A 17984-nucleotide genomic window follows, 5' to 3' on the forward strand; every position below is an offset into this window, starting at 1 on the left:
CAACATGTTGCCCGAGAATACTCGCATGGAAAGTTTCTCTCAAAAAACCGGAGTGAAATGAAGCACAAACCATGATATTGCTGTTCATCCATCATTTTTATCATCTGACTTTGATGCTTGGATGAGCTTCCTCACTCTGAAACTCCCCTTCTCGGGGCAGTTGCCCTGTTAATCTGGTACAAGATGTGAAAACCAGCCTGAAACACTGCGAGACACCGAGCGGAGCTTCCCTTCTGATCTTCAGCTACTTCATTGCCTTCACTGCAGCTTCAGCAAAGACTGGACACAAAAATCCCATTTTCTGCAAAGGTTGTGGGGGGGAAAGCTGTAAATGCTCATATTTTATCCTGTGGTCATTTAACAACATGGGCAACACCCAAACCCACAAATCCAGCTTAATTTAAATGAAAATCTCTTCCCCTCATGAGCAGCCGTGATCTGCAATGGGATCCGCGAGTGGGAGGGGTGGCACTGGTCCCAGTGGTCCTCCCACCCCACAGGCACAGGATACTTCTTGGGATACTGACTACAGGTACAGGGCTGAATCCCTTCCCAGCCCCTATTATTTTGGTCCAGGCAGGTAAAGGAGGGCAGCTAAATGTGTTTAGCACAACATTTGGGAGATTTCATTTCAGCCTCAGTTTCTTCCTCTGAACATTAGACTTGGTACTTTTTCCAGTTAACTCTGCTTTTTTGATCAATGAAAAACTAAAGAAATTCAGTCACTTTTAAAAATAAACCTTTAAAGAAAGTTTCTGGAAGGTAGTCTGAATGTTTGGAATAAAAATGCTCAAAACAATATTTCCTGTATTTGAAAAAAATGGGTATGTAGACACATAATGGTTTCAATATTTTTGTCGGATGCTTTAAAATAGGTATATGATTTGGCTACAATTCTTTAGTATTTACATCAGAAAAACTTTGATGTCATAATGTTGTTTATGAAAAAATAAAAATCATAGAATCATGGAATGCTTTGGGTTGGAAGGGACCTCAAAGCCCATCCAGTCCCACCCCTGCCACGGGCAGGGACACCTCCCACTGGATCAGGGGCTCCAAGCCCCATCCAACCTGGCCTGGAACCCCTCCAGGGATGGGGCAGCCACCACTGCTCTGGGCAACCTGGGCCAGGGCCTCCCCACCCTCACGGTAAATAATTTCTTCCTAAGATCTCATCTATCAGTCCAATAATTTTCCAGTTGTCAGCAGTTAATACTGCCTTAAACTCAGATATTCTGTTTTCATTTTAAATGACCTCTCTCACATTTTACTCTTCTTTTCCATAAAGATATCCCTGTTTTACCAAAGGCACACCAGAAATTAATTGTGTGTGTATTACTGATAGAGAAGTTTTACAGGACAGGGTAGTTCTGGGGGAGACATCAGCTGCTCGGGCTGATGCAGAGAACCTTTGAAAAATCCCCTCTGTAAACATAACGTTGACATTGTTACAGAGTCATAAAATCATGGAGTCAACTCCCGTAAACGTGAAAATCACAGAATCACAGAATCACAGAATCACTAGGTTGGAAAGGACCCACTGGGTCATCGAGTCCAACCATTCCTAACACTCCCTAAACCATGTCCCTCAGCACTTCATCCACCCGTTCCTTAAACACCTCCAAGGAAGGCGACTCGACCCCCTCCCTGGGCAGCTGTTCCAGTGCCGATGACTCTTTCTGTGAAGAATTTTTTTCTGATATCCAACCTGACCCTCCCCTGGTGGAGCTTCAGGCCATTCCCTCTTGTTCTGTCCTCTGTCACTTGGGAGAAGAGCCCAGCACCCTCCTCTCCACAACCTCCTTTCAGGTAGTTGTAGAGAGTAATAAGGTCTCCCCTCAGCCTCCTCTTCTCCAGGCTAAACAACCCCAGCTCTCTCAACCGTTCCTCGTCAGACGTTCTCCAGCTCCTCACCAGCTTTCTTGCTCTTCTCTGGACACACTCCAGATAAAATACTGAGGTTACTCATCTATCTGTGCCTGCAGAGCTCCGCACTTGTTGCTGCGCACTACGCTCCAATCACCGGCGCTCAGCCTCCCCAGCCAGGTCCCTCTGCCCTTCCCCACGTAGATGAAGAGCTCTGGGGTTCGAGATGTAAACTCAGCTCAACCTCCACGCGGTGACTTCAGATACATTTTCCCCATTTTTGACCAGTTCTCTGTTTTTCCCAGTGGGTTCCTGGCAGGCTTTCCGCTCGGTGGCATCTGCCGGGTGGAGCAGGGCTTTCCCCCTCCCCTGGCTCCCTGGCAAACAGCCCATCTGGCATCCCCGCGGCAGCCTTTGCCATGCGGGATCTGGCAGAAAAATGCCACATTACCAGTAGCTGTCACAGCCATAAACAGTGCAGCGACACACAAAGAAACGACTTCCAGTTTATTCATTCTTTTTCCCCAAGATGTAGGAAAAAATGTATGCATCTAATATTTCTTTTCACTGCAACTCTCAGTGAGGATCGTATAGCGTGGCTCTGTGGTCAGATGTTTTCTTTAAGCCACCCATTCCTCTCCGAACGCTGAAGACCGCGAGGTCCCACCTAAGCTTGTCTCCCAGCTGCATCTCTGAAGGTACACGACGCATCGCACTTGTAGCGTGTGATCTAAAGAGCGGGGGGAACGCTTTGTATAGCCGAGCTACCCCAGCTGAGAGCTGTCTGGGTTTAATCTACACCCTTTAGGACTCGGTGCATCCCGGGGGAAGAGCACTATGTCAACAGGCTTGGGAAAAAAAAAAATGCATTGCTCGCATTTTTTAAAAGTAGCCTCAGGCGATTATAAGTTACATAAAGTCACTCCCGTTCCTGTTGTGGTTGTGCTGGAGTTGTCTAAGGTGACTGGCATAAAGGGACAACTCCAAACTTGGAAAAGAAACATTCCTAAAGTGACCTTCCAGTACCTGGAGGGCTACATGAAAGCAGAGAACAGACTGTTCACAAAGGCTTGGAGTGACTGGATGAGGGGCAACAGGGATAAACTGGAGAGGGGCAGATTTAGACTGGACATAAGGAGGAATTTCTTCACTATGAGAGTGGTGAGGCCCTGGCCCAGGGAAGCTGTGGCTGCCCCATTCCTGGGGGTGTTCAAGGCCAGATTGGATGGGCCTTGGAGGCCCTGATCCAGTGGGAGGTGTCCCTGCCCACGGCAGGGGGTGGAACTGGATGGGCTTTGAGGTCCCTTCCAACCCAAACCATTCTATGATTCTAAATGGGACCGCTTCACATACACAAAATCAAATATATAACCACCAACTAAGAGGTGACTTCAAAATGTCATTGTAATCATGAAGGGTTTTTTAAAAAATACGCCAAACATCTATACTTAAACCCAAAGTAATTACTTGTAAATCAGCACAGTCTGAAAGAAACTATTCTTGCTTCCAGTAGTTGCATTCACGGACTTCATTTAGCCTGACACTTGTGTAACAATGTGAATATTTAGCTTTTCTGAGTATTTATTCCCTGCACTCATGACTTCTAGAAATCCTTCAAAATCTATCACATTAGAAAGCAAAGATAAAATGAGAGATATTCTGGGGAAAATTACTCCCTTTTCTTAACATTCTTCTTCCCCCCACACACGCATTCTCCATTTCCCACACACATTTTTAAGGCACTGCAAAGCAAGTTTTGAGGAGCTAAATCTACGAGAGAAATCTAAAAGAAAGGATATTTTAAAATAGTCAAGACAAAAATACAAATCATCCCTAACTAAATAAAATGGTAAAAAGTTGTACACCTTCTGTGTCTTTTACAAGAGAGAGAGGGGGATAATTAAAAATGTACCAAGAGCCATGAATGCCATTTTGCTGTCATTTCCTTTGATTAACCTTCACCTGACCTCAGTCCCTGAGGCAATTTCAGTTTCTTTTTGTTCTTCCATTTAAATACTTCGGTACACCAGGTGAGTACTTCTCCGTCACTATGAAACTTTCATGGAGAGCAGTTTTGGAGAGGACTTCATAGAAAATACTTGCTCTGAAAGTCCTTTCCAAAACCTGAAGAGGGACAGTAGCAAGTCACACTTCCTCCAAAACTGGGAATCTTTTATAATCCCTGTGGAACTATATAATGACTTTTTCTAGGTAGTAGTTAAAATAAAACCAGGTAAACCAGACCAGTTTACACCAGAGCAGGACTTTGGTGACTGGTTGGACTTGATGATCTTGGAGGTCTTTTCAGACTTAATGATTCTATTACCTCAGTGCTGCCAACTGGTACAGACTCACCAACACCTTCACGTTGGCAGTTCTCACCGGCATCTCTGCTCTGCATCTGTAATGATGTCTGCTTCCACGGGACTTATAAAACGCAACTTAGCTGACGGAATAGGAAAAAAGCCAGCATGAATAAAAGCTTCAAAAACAGATTATAAACTCTTTGTGGAAGGGAATGGATCCAGCATTCAATGTTTGTACAGAAACCTTGTACTACAATTCATTCTGATTTTAAAACTCACTGTTTTTCGATGAGTCTCACAATTTTGGGGGTTAAGCAGAAATCATGAAATGCTGCATACTTAGATTCTGGTCTTCAAACTTTAAACTGCATAATAAAAAAAGGACAAACTGGGAAAGGGCAAAATATATCTATAAAATTCTTATAAGATCTGTAAAGTATGCCTGATGATGAAATATTGAGGAAGTCTGACCTATTTAGTTCATCAAAGACTGACTTAAGGGATGAGTCAATCCTCATCCATAGGAATTGATACGATGCAGAGGCTTCTGATTGCACAATTTTAATCTACTGGGAAAAGACACAAGTTTCATTAGTCAAATGAAACTGAGAATCAAGGTGCTTGGTTTTATTGTTGGGAACCACCAGGAGCCACTCTTCCAGTTTACTTTGGGATGAAGAGATGCTTCATCACACATGGCCTTTATCCTTCAAGAAAAATATTCCATAACATTAGCAAAAGCTACGCAGGCTTTGCTCTTCACTGCTGTCAGCCAAATGTGTGATCTGACTGGACGCAATATTTCAGTCTCTTATTATTCAGCCTGGATGAATTTTCATGACTTTAAAAAATATCGTCCCAAGGAGTGACACAGAGCATCAGCATTTCTCGTGAGATGGCATCCAAAAAAGTACAGTTTGGGTCTGCTGAACTTTATAGGCACGAATCATTTTGAAATTCTGTATTTATGTATTACTTCTTCCGCCCTTTTAGTTTACATTTTCTTCCTATCTGTAGATAAAAAAAGATTGAGATTAAAAGCACCACTATTTGGTTTCAAAATGGTGAAGTAAACTACCACGGCAATCTCCAAACTCTGCCATTGTAAAGGAGCTGATCCATTAACTCTGACCCTCTCCTGATTGTAATTTCATTCTCCTCAAACTGGCACTTCCTGACAACATGAAAGAGTTGCGACAGAAAAGTCCTGTTGATCTCAGTCACGATCCTTTTATGATCTTAAATATTAGATATAATTCATAAAAGAGTTAATACACAGTTAAAATCCAGCTATCTTCAGCTGTGTTTATGCAAGTTCTGCTTCCTTTTCATTTCTGAATATATCCATCGAGCGATACCAGCGCTGCACATCAGCCTGGGTTGTCTAATCTGTGACAGATCCAGCAGTTTTCCATTACAAGATCTCTGCTGAGCTCTCTAGTGAAATGGTCAGCTCTTGAACGACAGATGTACTCACCTGATAGAGCGCAGTACTTAAATGGAGGAACAAAAGGATCCGAAACTGCCTTAGGGAGGGAGGTCAGGTGAAGGTTAATCAAAGGAAATGACAGTTCGATGGTATGCACGGCCCTTGAGATTACGTATGTGTATTTTGTTGGGAAATATTTAACTGTTTTACCTCTATTTAGGAAGAAACCAAAGTAAAGTGCCTATGTGAAAAAATGCAGAAGAATCCTTAGATGCCGTAGCCCAGTAGAGCTCACATTGGTGGGATACAAACTCGCTAGCCAGGAGGTGAAGAAAGCCAAAAGATGACAACTCTTTGTGTGGTTTCACTGTTACAAAACGTTTCACTAATGTAAAATACAACACGGTAGCTGGGAAGCTTGGGAAATACAATAAAGTTCTCAATTACCTTGCTCCCATCATTATCGCCAAGACTTGGTAGTCTTCTCCCAGAATGGGTGCCGGGGCTAAGAAAGGAAAGCTACAGCTGGAAAATACTGTAGGAGTCTCCAGAAACACATTTGTGTCTTGTAATGAACTTGGTTTGGCCATGTTCCTGCCTCATTTGCATTTCCTTTCCAACAATTTTCATGCACTTGGATTTTTACTTTCAATAGTACTTTCAAAAACTGATTTTAAGCTTCCATGCATGCAGGAAGGGTTTTTTAAATATGCTGAGCTTATTCTAGTATTTCTCCTCCATTAATTGTGGAATTTTACCACTACCACATGACCTAACAATCACAAATAAGTAACACACCCAGAATTCTGATTTCTACTTTTTGGTTTAAAGACCCAACTAGTCGACAGAACTCATGAAAAAATTTGACAACTATTTTTTTTTATTCTTCCCACCGAATAAAAGGCAAAATTCACTGAATGAATTATTAATTATGAGTTATTCATCCAGCTCTACTAAAAACTAATCTGTTTCTTTTTTTAAGCATCAAAAAGGTCTTTCAAATATAAGTTGCAATAATGAAATATGGCAGCAGATCTTGAAATGTGCCCTTAGCCAGTCTGCAGATACGTAAAAGGTTACGGTACCAGAGTTATTAATCCCCCATCACTCTGACAACTGATTTTGAACACGGTCTGTTGCAGTCTTTATAATGCAAGATCATAAATGTTCAAAACTAATTTATTGCTCTTTGTTCCACCTGGCAAAAATATACTGTCAAATTGAGTTGTGTTGATGCAGAGGTGCAGATGAGTATTTAAGTCTTATTCTTATCTGCATTTGCAAATATGTTTGCAATACCTGTGTGTGGTCAGAAATATTCACAAAGGAGCGAGGAAAGAAGAAGAGAAGATGCTGTCTTTAAGCAATAGAAATTATTTACGCAAATAGCAATAGGTATTTATCTTCAAATTAATGAGGAGGAGTCATTATTTTAATTTCTTGGCACTGATAATTTTGGTTTGTGCTGTTCCCTGGTATTCGTCAGATTTTTGAACGTACATGTGTAAAAACTCTTGCTCTACATCCATATTGCCATACCAGGGAAGGGTTCCTCATAACCCAGTGAGGGATATGCAAAACCTTTCATCCTAATTAATTAGTAATTTTGAGGCCTTAACCAATTCCATTCATACTGAGAATTCCTGAGCTTGCCTTTTCTGTATGCGGCAGTTGCCACGCTCCCGCCCGTGCCAGAGAGTACGAACCTCCAAAGAGGGGCAAACCAGAAAAGGAGGGGAGGAGGGGTGAGAAGGAACCGCTTTACACTGACACAACACACCCATTCGCAGAGGTGAAGGGTTGTTTTTAAGGAACGAAAAGAATATATTGCAACAAAGCTTATTTTAGGAATAAAATCCTGTTCCATCGACCAAACATTCCATAATGAAGGAATTACAAGTTTCCTAAAGCCTACTACTGAAGTAGGGAACCGAAACACAAAAAAATAGAGACAGCAAAGAAAAACAGAAGAGCGTTTCAACATCAAACACTGCCCGTCCAGAAGTCTCTCTTTCTCACAGTCTTTAAATTATTTTTTCTCAGTAGCAAGATGAAACTGTAAAATTACCGTTTCTTTCAAAATAACCACATAATACTCCTTTGATAATACTTTCCAATCTTACATACTTTACAGTCCAAGAATATAAATGTCATCTTTCCATTATCTAGGGGCAGAATCAGTTAATTGTCCTGGCAAGTTTACTCCTTTTGAATCATTATTTTTAGCTCTCCTTCTTCATAATCGTGGTATCTGACTGCACGCTAGAACTGCTGCATTCATGACTTGGAGACATCTGTATGATATTGAAATTAATTTCCAGTATAAAACAGTTAACAGAATAACCCTAGATAAAGGCAAGTGTAATATTAATTTCATTCTTTTTGTTGGCAATGTTGTAAAGTCCATTGCTCAAGCAAAGAGCACTTTTCTGAGCCAGATACGAATTAATTGTACCATTTTTCTTCAAATAAGAATTTTAAAAGTCAACTGAAGGCTACAACAGCTTTGAAACATCTCAGTGATTGTTTTAATTACCTCTCATACAGCTGCGAGACACTGTAAAAGTGAGGGGTGGAGAGAGAGGGGAGAACAGCACCTGGTGTATTAGCAATTGTTTTTCTGATATAAAGAAGAAAAAACAGTTTCCGAGCGCTCAGACCAACAAAAAGCTCAGACCAACAAAAAGCAAAGTCAACAAGGATTTTTTTTTGTCAGTACATTAATGTGGTATTTTTACTCTGAACTACACGATTTTATTCTGTCGATAACTGCTTTCACTGTTAAATAAAACCACCAGATATCCCAACATTAAATATATGAATTCTAACAGCTTTTAAACCCTGTTTTTCAACCCACCGTTGATGCACAAGCTACAATACGTTGCTAAAGGCACACACAGGGCCTCTTTCTAGGGTCTCATTCTCTAGCAAAAAAGAAAAGCTCACTCACTTTTACCCACAGCTACAGGGAAAAAAAAGGCATATTTTTTGTCATCCTAACCCTTCATAGAATTGGGATCTAGAGGCTTCTAGGAGTTCTAATGGCCTTTGACACCCTGGCTTCCAGCACCTCGGCAATCAGTCAGTGCTGAGGTAACAAAAGACCACTCAAACGTACAGTTGTCATCCCCACGCTACATCTGTTGGCCATGCTGTTCGGAAGCGTTGACCCCATGGTTTCACCGTAAACACTGCCGAAATCAACAACAACAAAAACAGAAATGAAAAAGGAAACTGGATGTCAGAAGTCAGGTCAGCACATTTTATTTGCACATGTGTCAGTAAAGATAGAAGGAATCACTGAATTAAATTAAATCAAAGCAAACCTGCTAATTAAAACAGCTAAAATTATGTTTGTGAAGATGTGTGACTGGTTTCCTGCTTATCTGCAAATAAGCCTTCCCACAATATAAACATGTTTCTATCTCCACTTCATTTATAATAAGGCTTTAGGCAGATTGTAATTAGTATTTTGAGTTTCTAATAGAAGATCTATTGTGTTTATTTTCCTGGCCATCACAAGACTTATTATTTCAGCTTCACTCTCAAGGGTTCTCACCTGTTCTTCTCATGCTGGTCAGTGTTTTGTATCCAATTTGTCTGAATCCAATCGTTTGGGTATGTGTCTGAATACCACCATCTTCATAACATATTGCTTGTAGTTAACCACAAACACGGGCATCGTATTCAGCTCCACCTAGAAGCCAAAGTAGAAATTATTACCAGTTTTGCTTGGATTTATTCTGCACTTTGCTTTTCACTCAATGCTGAAAGAACGATCAAAATTTTCAAGTTAGGGAGTCAAAACAAAAGTTTCGCACAAAAATGATGCTATTTACAAAAATCAACTTTTTGTTTCTGTTTTGCTTATTCCCAAGTTCAAAATGTATAATTTCATACAAACACAATTACATAGCTCACTGATTTACTGGCAAAGCTGGCCAGAAGAAATTATCTGGCTCTCGCTCTTGTGTGTGTCTATTTACAATCAAAACAAATCCAAAACGGCCACAAAGGGGAAAAAAAAAAAAGGTCAAGTCAGAAATGCATCAGAAGAGAATGAGTATGCAAGGCGAAAACGGTTCACCTTATAGTTTGTTTTCACTGGATAACTGATAAACTGTGGCTACGAGTATGGATTCACGCTTCCAGATCATGCAGGGTTTATTCCTTCCAGTATTTCGCTTTAGACACGTGCAGAGCTTCGTCGGCTTGGAAAGCACGGGGGCTTCTTTTTGCCCTTTTCATAACTTTTTCAGGATTGGTTTGTGTAGTTAACGGATGCATGGACCGACTTCAGCAGGATTACTCAGATGTTTACAGTTACCCATGGGTTCAAGCAGGTTTTTGGATTCAGGGTTATGAGGCATTTGGCCACAGAGCTGCATGTGCATCACATTAACAAACGGCTGCGTAAATGGAGTGTGATCTGATACTGCTATCTTCAACATGAAAATTGTAACCAGTAACACTGCAACGTTGTCTGTGTATTGCTTATGCTGCAAATATCTTTTTTTTGTTGTTGTTGAAATGTTTCTGAAACAACATAGAATGCCTTGGGAGGAGCATAAGCTCTTTTATATATAGTTTATATAAAGTGCAATTTCTAAGCCAGAAATATAAAGAAAACATTTATGATTTTTTAATTGCCCACCAAATACTTTCAGATTATTGTAGATATTTTCCCTGAAATGACCACCGGGCACAACTCTCAGTCAGAGATTTTGTTGGACATGGCCCAGAGTTCATTTACTCACTTACCTCAAAGCAACTGCCTCCTAAAGATACATCAAATTGCAAATATGCAAAACCCCGAATTTTGCTGTAATTGCATGTGCCAGCACTAAGTCCTACATCAATAAGAAACCCCACTGATGTCAGCATGACTTGTGACAACACAAGATTTCCCTCCTCTCAGTACAGCTATAAAACTGGATCCTTGGTGCCTGTATTTGAATTATGTGGATTATATACGATTAAACAGATTTGGATTAAATCACAGCGATGGGCTGTCTTATCAAGAACATACTGTCGGGACCACATTGATGTACAGTAATCAAGGTGACCTTATAGACTTATTACAACTCTGATCAACTTCAGTGGGTGAGGATTTTTTTTCACTCTGCCAAGATCAGGCTGCAAGATGTAAGGAGTTAAAACGCTGCTTTCTTGATGAATAGTTTTCATGCCTTAAAATTATGATTCAGGCAACAAAGAGCAATCTTTCTTGCAGGAGAAGCCAATCTCGCCTCAACTCCTGTTTCATTCATCAGGATGGAAAGTATGCCCGGCTATACCTTGTCCTAGCACGCAGGAAAATTTGAATAAAGGAGAACAACATCTGAATTAAAAAAATACCAAAATCCCACAGAGTTCAAGTTTGCCCTTCATTATGTCATAGCACTATCTCACCTATTTTTAACAAAATACTCTGAATATTGCTGTGAAACCTTACTTTTTATTGCCGTGCTTATTCTTCATTAACCCACAAACACAGCCTACCATTTCTTGTGTAAATGTACAGTGGGGTTAAGCATAAATGACAGGAACAAGTTCTTCCTCACTGCAGTAGTAATGATACAGCAGAGAGAAGAATTTGGTGACACGATTCTACAGTAACCTCCAGCTAACCAGAGCTAAAGCGTTAACTCCAAAAGCCTCAGACAATTCACAGCCTGCTGCTCCAGTAGAAGGGCTTTAACGGCTCAGGAGCGTGTGGCTTGTGGACGTGATACACATCCTCATATTAAATATGGGTAACATTTGGCAACCATTGCTCCAGAGGTCATTGTGAGGGTAGAGAGGAAAAAGACCTGGCGGATATAAAAAGGGAAAAAAACCACCCAGGCTGTTGAAGTCTGGGGGTTTGGCAGAGTAACAGAGATAAAATAATCAGCAGCACAGTTTTCTTGCACTGAAACTTTCCGATTTCCACGCAGAACCCTGTGCCTCTCTCCTTTGCATTAAGCAGCCCCGAAGTTCTTGGATCCATATATAAAAGTCAATGAGAAAGAGGGAGAAAAAGCGAAAGTAAAGGTAACAGGAATACTTTCTTGACGTTTGCTGCAAGTTATACATCAGCTCAAGAAATGGTTTAGCCCAAAATACCATATCAAAATTCCATTGCTGGGGGTGGAAAATTGTTACATAACCTTTGTTATATTAAGTGTTATATTACCACTTCAAATAGTTTGTGCTGCCTTCTCTCTCACACGGCCACATGAGTAAACATCATGCACTGAACCTCTGGATTCACATCTGCACCAAAGAACTTGTTTTAATGCAGTGAAACTGCGGTGAAGCCACAGGTCTGGAAACTTCCTCGCCTTTAACATCCATCCTCTAAATGAGTCCTCCACCCCATCTTCTCCTCCACCAAGGACATTTTTAGTAAGATTACTGTGCAGCTAATTACATTACCATGGCATCCAAGTACCACACAGTCATGAGACCTACTTCTTTTAACAGCCCCTGGGTTCGTAGAGAGGAGTTAATAGGGAAACATCCTTACATTCGGAGAGCTGAGGCACAAGGTCAAGTTATTTGTCCGACATCGCTGCAGAAGATGCACTGGGCAGGAAATTGCCTGGTACAGAGTAGCTGCCAGAATGGAGTAGATGCCAAAGCAGCTGCATGACCACCTACCTGAGCAGCCACCATGCCCTGAGAGCTGATCTCAGGAGACAGTGCTGGGACTCCAAAAGGAAAGCTCAAACAAATAGTGTGAAATATGTGCTTGCCACTTGCACTCTGCAGCCTTCAGCTATGCCATCAGCCCTCGCAGCAGCATCAGGCTGAACTGATGGCCGAAGGCATTGCCAGCTTCCCCGAGCAGCTTTTTCTGCAAAAGCAAGTAAGAAGTTCGGGCAGCCTCGCCCTGCAGATGCCCATGCCGAGCATCACAGACTGTGCTTATTTGCTCTACACTGAACAAATTCCTGCGGCAAACACCAAGGGACCTGGATTTTTAACAGGGCAAATTTCACCACTCCTTTTGTCCAGCCTTGGGGTTGGATTTTCACCATGGCATCCCCTGACTATGGGCTTCCTATAGGCGATGATCTGAAACAAGCTACCACTGGCATGGGTTTCCCACGGGTACTAACCCGTGTGACCTTGTCTGAAACTCAAATTGTCCGAGAAAGCTACTCTGATTCCTTTCAGCTCTTCAAGAGCAGAGCAATAACTTGAAGACTTATTTTTCGTGCTATTCCTCCATGCAGAAGACAATTACTCTTTCTTCCTAATTGTTCTTACCGAATTCTCATCTACTCCCACGTGCTTGCTCTAACAGACTCTTTAGTCGCATCTGAGCTACTGGAAGAGTTTGGTCACAACTTACTGCAGTCTGTTGTTTATTTGCCTATTGCTGCCAGTAGGTCAATTTAAACCTCAGAGTTGTGTGTTATCTTTGGTGTCGCCACCTCTGACTGCTCTGATGCGAAGATGTTTCTTCCTCTGTACTTGCACAGCATTTTCATCTGATAATTATTAAAAAGCAACCACAAAAAGACTTGGAGTGGAGGGCTTAAGTCCCACGTGTGAGAAGCACATCCTGCCCAGCCCCACCTCCAACCACACCATCAGCACACGCAGCTTTATGATGGGAACAGACTCAACCACAGCAGTTATTAAATTAACAATGAACTCGAAGTACTGCTTCCTGACCCTATCACCAAGACAAACTAAGATAACCTGCTGAATCTTAAGATATACCCTACCACTGAACTATCCTATAAGGCTGATATCTGATAAAACTGAAAGTAAGCTTCAAATATCCAGGAGTAAAGGACTTTGGCCAAAGGTCTTATCCACTAAAGAGCTCGCTCCTAAGACAAAACTTGTTCAAATCTTTGCCAAAAAACATGGACATCATGTTGTCAGTCTGCTCCAGGTTACTCTCCATGCAATATTTCTGGTAGCAGACAACAGAAACGGTGGCACACAATGATAAAAAGTCAATAACAGAAAAAGTGGCATATAATCATAAAAAACAGAGCCAAAGCCACAAGGGACTACAGTTTCCCTATGGCACAATGATATTTATTTTTAAGTGCCCAATCCGTTTTCTCGTATTTTTTCCCTAGTATTTTTAGAGGAATAGCAATCGGCCAGATACAGCCACGGGTAGTCAGTGGTGGAGGCAGAGAGAGTAAAGCAAACCCTAGTCTTGACAGTCAGCATCTACACTTTAAGATACAGAACAAACAGCTGCCTGGCTATTCATTAGAGATGGGATTTGCCAAACACACTCACTGATGCTCTGTTCTACAAGGTAGTACTATCTATATTCTCTCCTTCCAGGGAGATGTGGTCTAAAAACATTCGCATTTAGTTCTCCCATCCCCCTAAATCTTCTCCACAAAGGACACTGTCACCACCAAAGCTCTGCAACAAGGATCGTTTATATATCTGACAACCTTTAAACCCCCAAAGAAAGGGAAAGGGAAGCAGTAAAGCTCTCTGAAGAGCTCTTTGGTGGAACAAGCAGAATTATGAGCAGCAGGAGAAATATGAGTAATTAAGACAACAGTATATCTATATCTTACAGCTGACAGAGCGAAGCCGCAAGTTAGCTCTGGGCAAGGTGTTAGCAGAGGAAAGAACTGAGCAGACTGTTTCTAATGTTATTGTTAAAAAGCCAGCCCAGGAAAAAGGCTAAAGGGACAATTTCATTAAAAAGAAGGAAGTAGGTTGGCTTAAGAGAGCAGTTAGATGCAGACTTGCAACATTAAAGGAACAGGTCAACAGCTATCTGTAACGAGAAGCAATCATTTGAGGAGGCAGCCAATGAGGCGCTCTTGCTGTTCTAAAAAGAAAACAGTCTTATATTGTCTACCGTTGGGTTACACAGAAAATTAGAGCTGCAGAATTGCACTGTGGCACAAAACAAAGCACTAGGGTGGATTCAGGCTGCAGAGAGCAAAGGAGAGCAAGCCATGGCATTTTCCAACCAGCAGCCCAAAACAGTGGCTGGTTTTAGGCAGTCAACCTTCATCCAGAGCCGGCGTCTTGGCCAGAACACGATGTTTGCTCCTGCCCGTGAGCCAGCCAGCACATCCCCGTGCCAGCCGAGGCACAAGGACCTGAGCTCCGCTGCACGGAGGGGCCGGATCCACTCCCACACCGCAGCTTCTCTGACAAGTGCATAAACTCAATTTTACTTCTTGCTCCAGCCCCGGCACTCGGCATGCTCCAGCGATTCCCCAGCTGGCAGAAGGGCCCTTTGTGGCTACAGCGGCATGGTTTATAGCAGCCCCGAGGCTGTGTTTTCCATCTAGTATATATAAGTGAATTAGTGGAAAATTTGAGCTTACACAAATCACAGAGCCAGCGCACAGTTTGTCATGGCCAGGCAGCCTTTTCTCAGGGCTGCAGCAGCAATAATGAGGTGCAGTAAAGAAACTGCGGGCTGCATCCGTGGTTCCTGTATTACAGCTGGGTTTAGAGCTGGGAAGGGAAGTGCTGTTAACCAAGAGGCGAAAAAAAAAGGCCAACAGCAGCTCCCATATCTGTATGGGTTGAATGTACGGCCGGTGCAGTCACCTGGGGCTTGCAGCCAAAAAAGGTCGATGCACGGTTAGTCAGAAAGAACGGCTTTCCTCTCTCGCCTCCCAGGCTCCATCTGTGTGAAGGAGGAGATGGGAATTACACAGAGTACAATATTTGCACTGGAGAAACGGCAGAGGGGTTGTTCCAAATTTACACTATTGTAAACAAGAGCAGCATTTGTCCTGATGATAAGAGCTGTAGCAAAGGCAGAGCCGGAGGGCACCAAATGAGGGTCACCAGCTGCAACTGCTGTTGCCACCCAAGAAGAGGAGCTACACGTCTGCAGCAGGATGGGGGACAGGGAAGGTTGGGATGTGCCAAATATCTCTCACTACAATCTTCAAGGGATTACCTCTGTCTGCCTCTCACGACACCTCGTACAGCCAAGTTTCGAGTCGCGCTCTGGCCGAGTGCCCCAGCAGTTACTTGCTCCCGCTACGCCGTTTTTATTTGCACCTACAAGTCCCTTCTCAAGCATTTGTGTGACCCCATCAACAGCGACAATGCCAATTTACATTAAAAATACACCTGGAATACATGCTTTCCAGTGAAGCACAACACAGGTATTCCCTGCCTAGTTTTCCTTTCCTACTTTCTCAGCAAGCACCGCAGCGAGAGCGATGGATCGTGCCATTCCTGACCACTCCATCATTTCTTTGGTGCAGAGAGCCTAATGTGAAGGGTTTTCTTGCTACAGAGTGCTCTCTGCCATTTTCTCTACAACAAAGAGGTAAAAGTGCCTCTGCAAGGAGCCTGCATCACCTTTTCCTACGCAAGGCTGAGGGGAAGGCTGCTCTCTGCATATTTCAAATCACAAACTCTAATGGCTCCTTAAAATACAGACTTATGCTCAGATCATAAATCAAAACAGATAGTCAAATCCCGCTTGTAGATCTAAATCCATTTTACACTCCTGCGTAGCTCCGTTATGTACCTAAGGTGTCACACCACCTATATATTTCTGCCTCCAGCTTCAGCCACATCCCAGCACTGATTGAGAGCACCAGAATGCGTAGCCCTTAAAAACTCAAAAACATCTCACTTTCCTGAGCACTAAAATGCGTCTAAAATTAGGAAAAATGGCCTCCTGTCATTTTGTTGACTTGCCAATGAGTTTATTTACTTGCTCATCCCACCAAGCAATTGTTTCATGGAAATGCAAAAATGTTTAATATTCCACTGCGGCGGCAGGCAGAGCTACCTGAGTCTCACCCTTGTGCCAAGCAAAGACAATCAGGCGCCTGAAACTGCTTATCAGCTGCTTTTCATATAGAGGTGAGAATCTTTACAATTCTTTGGGATATATATTGTTAGAAAGTGAGCCTAGAATTTCATATTATTATCATATTATAGACGGCGTTCCTTTGATAAAGGGTCAAAGATCAGAAAGACAAGAAAAATAAGGAAATAAAACCCAGCAACAGTCAGATCTTTAGCTGGCATAATTGGACACTGAAGTCCACGGAATTGTGTCCATTAGCAGGAGTGGGTGATCTGACCCATATGCTTACTACTTTCAAGTATAAAGATTAAAACAACGCGTCGAACGGCAGAAATGGGTTATATTACATTTCAGAGAGGCTTGGGTTGCCTAAAATTCTGGAGGAATTTTCAGCCTGCCATCATAATGACTTCAAGGCTGTTTACCCAAACTTCTCAAGAGCTTCTTCTAAAAAAGGGTGATGAGCAACCATGTTCAGTAACACAGATTTTTAATGTAATCTGTTTATAGTTTTAGAACAATTTCCAGAATAGAACATTTTTTAAATGTCCTGAGCTTTTAGCATTCTCACTTTGATCATCTCCCATCATGTTATGGTTCAGAACAGAATGTGATGGAGCCAGGCTAACGAAGCTGCCAGAAATGACATCAGAAAGCCAAGTGACCTGAAAAAAAAAGTGCTCTATTTGAGCACCATGCTCTTCTTGAACATTTCCCTTTTCATTTTTTTATGCATTTTAATTAATGTTTTACTTTCACTGCATTTATTTTGCTTGCATGATATCTCAGAGCTTGTTCTCAGAAAAAAATCTCCTATCGAAAACAAGAGGAGCTTTATTTGACCAAAGGCAGTAGGAGGTCCTCAGATAGCAGTAACTGACAATTTGGGGGGGATTGAACAGTTTAAACGAACACTTTCTTAGGAGGTTAACTCTAAATAACAATTGTGGATTTTGCAGCCTGTGGAAGGGAGAGATTGGTCTTTGACAGAGTTTATATTACTAACCTGATGCAAGCAGACAGCTGCAAAAATGAACTGATATCAGTGATAAAAATATTCTTTCTACGTTTAGGCAGCAGGAATTGCATAAGAGCAAAGGGCGGATTCCGCTGTCCCCCGTGCACGCGAGCAGCCCTCACACACGAGGGCAGGGATCGACTGACACGGCACCGCTGATCAGTTGGACATCGTGACGTGGTAGGTATTGAAATATTTGTTAACACTTTGCACTCAATATCACGTATATGGCTTGCGTTCCTTTCAAAAACTTTACCTACACAACAGCGTCCATTGCCCTTTTCATTCCAGCCAGGTTAGAACCGGCAAATAACTTGGTTAAAAACAGTGTTGTAATGATAGTTCCCTTCCCTTCTATCTGATGTAGAAATAGATAATTTCTACTACTAAAAGTGATTAAATTTGGTGCATTTCCAACTTGTATTTTAACAATGCATTACCTGCTGAATTGCTGCATAAATATTAATAGGCAGTCTGATATGGAACTTTTGCCCGTAGTGCCCTTAGAGAACCACAATCACGGCAAGTGGAGCAAAAGAGATGAGAGGATGCACTGAAGATGGTGGTTCTATCCTCCGGCTTCACAGAGCT

General features: G+C 42.1%; 1 long non-coding RNA gene across 9 annotated transcripts in view; it reads right to left on the reverse strand.

Annotated features, from left to right (window-relative positions):
* LOC128853213 (uncharacterized) overlaps positions 1 to 17984 on the reverse strand; it is an 88971-nt gene that overhangs the window by 54726 nt on the left and 16261 nt on the right. For all 9 annotated transcript variants that reach the window (XR_008451536.1, XR_008451534.1, XR_008451532.1 and 6 more), the window contains exon 2: positions 9161 to 9298. This is a non-coding gene — a long non-coding RNA (uncharacterized LOC128853213). The remainder of the gene's footprint in view (positions 1 to 9160; positions 9299 to 17984) is intronic.

The sequence above is a fragment of the Cuculus canorus genome, chromosome 10 (assembly GCF_017976375.1).
Source record: "Cuculus canorus isolate bCucCan1 chromosome 10, bCucCan1.pri, whole genome shotgun sequence".
In the NCBI taxonomy this organism is placed as follows: Eukaryota; Metazoa; Chordata; class Aves; order Cuculiformes; family Cuculidae; genus Cuculus; species Cuculus canorus.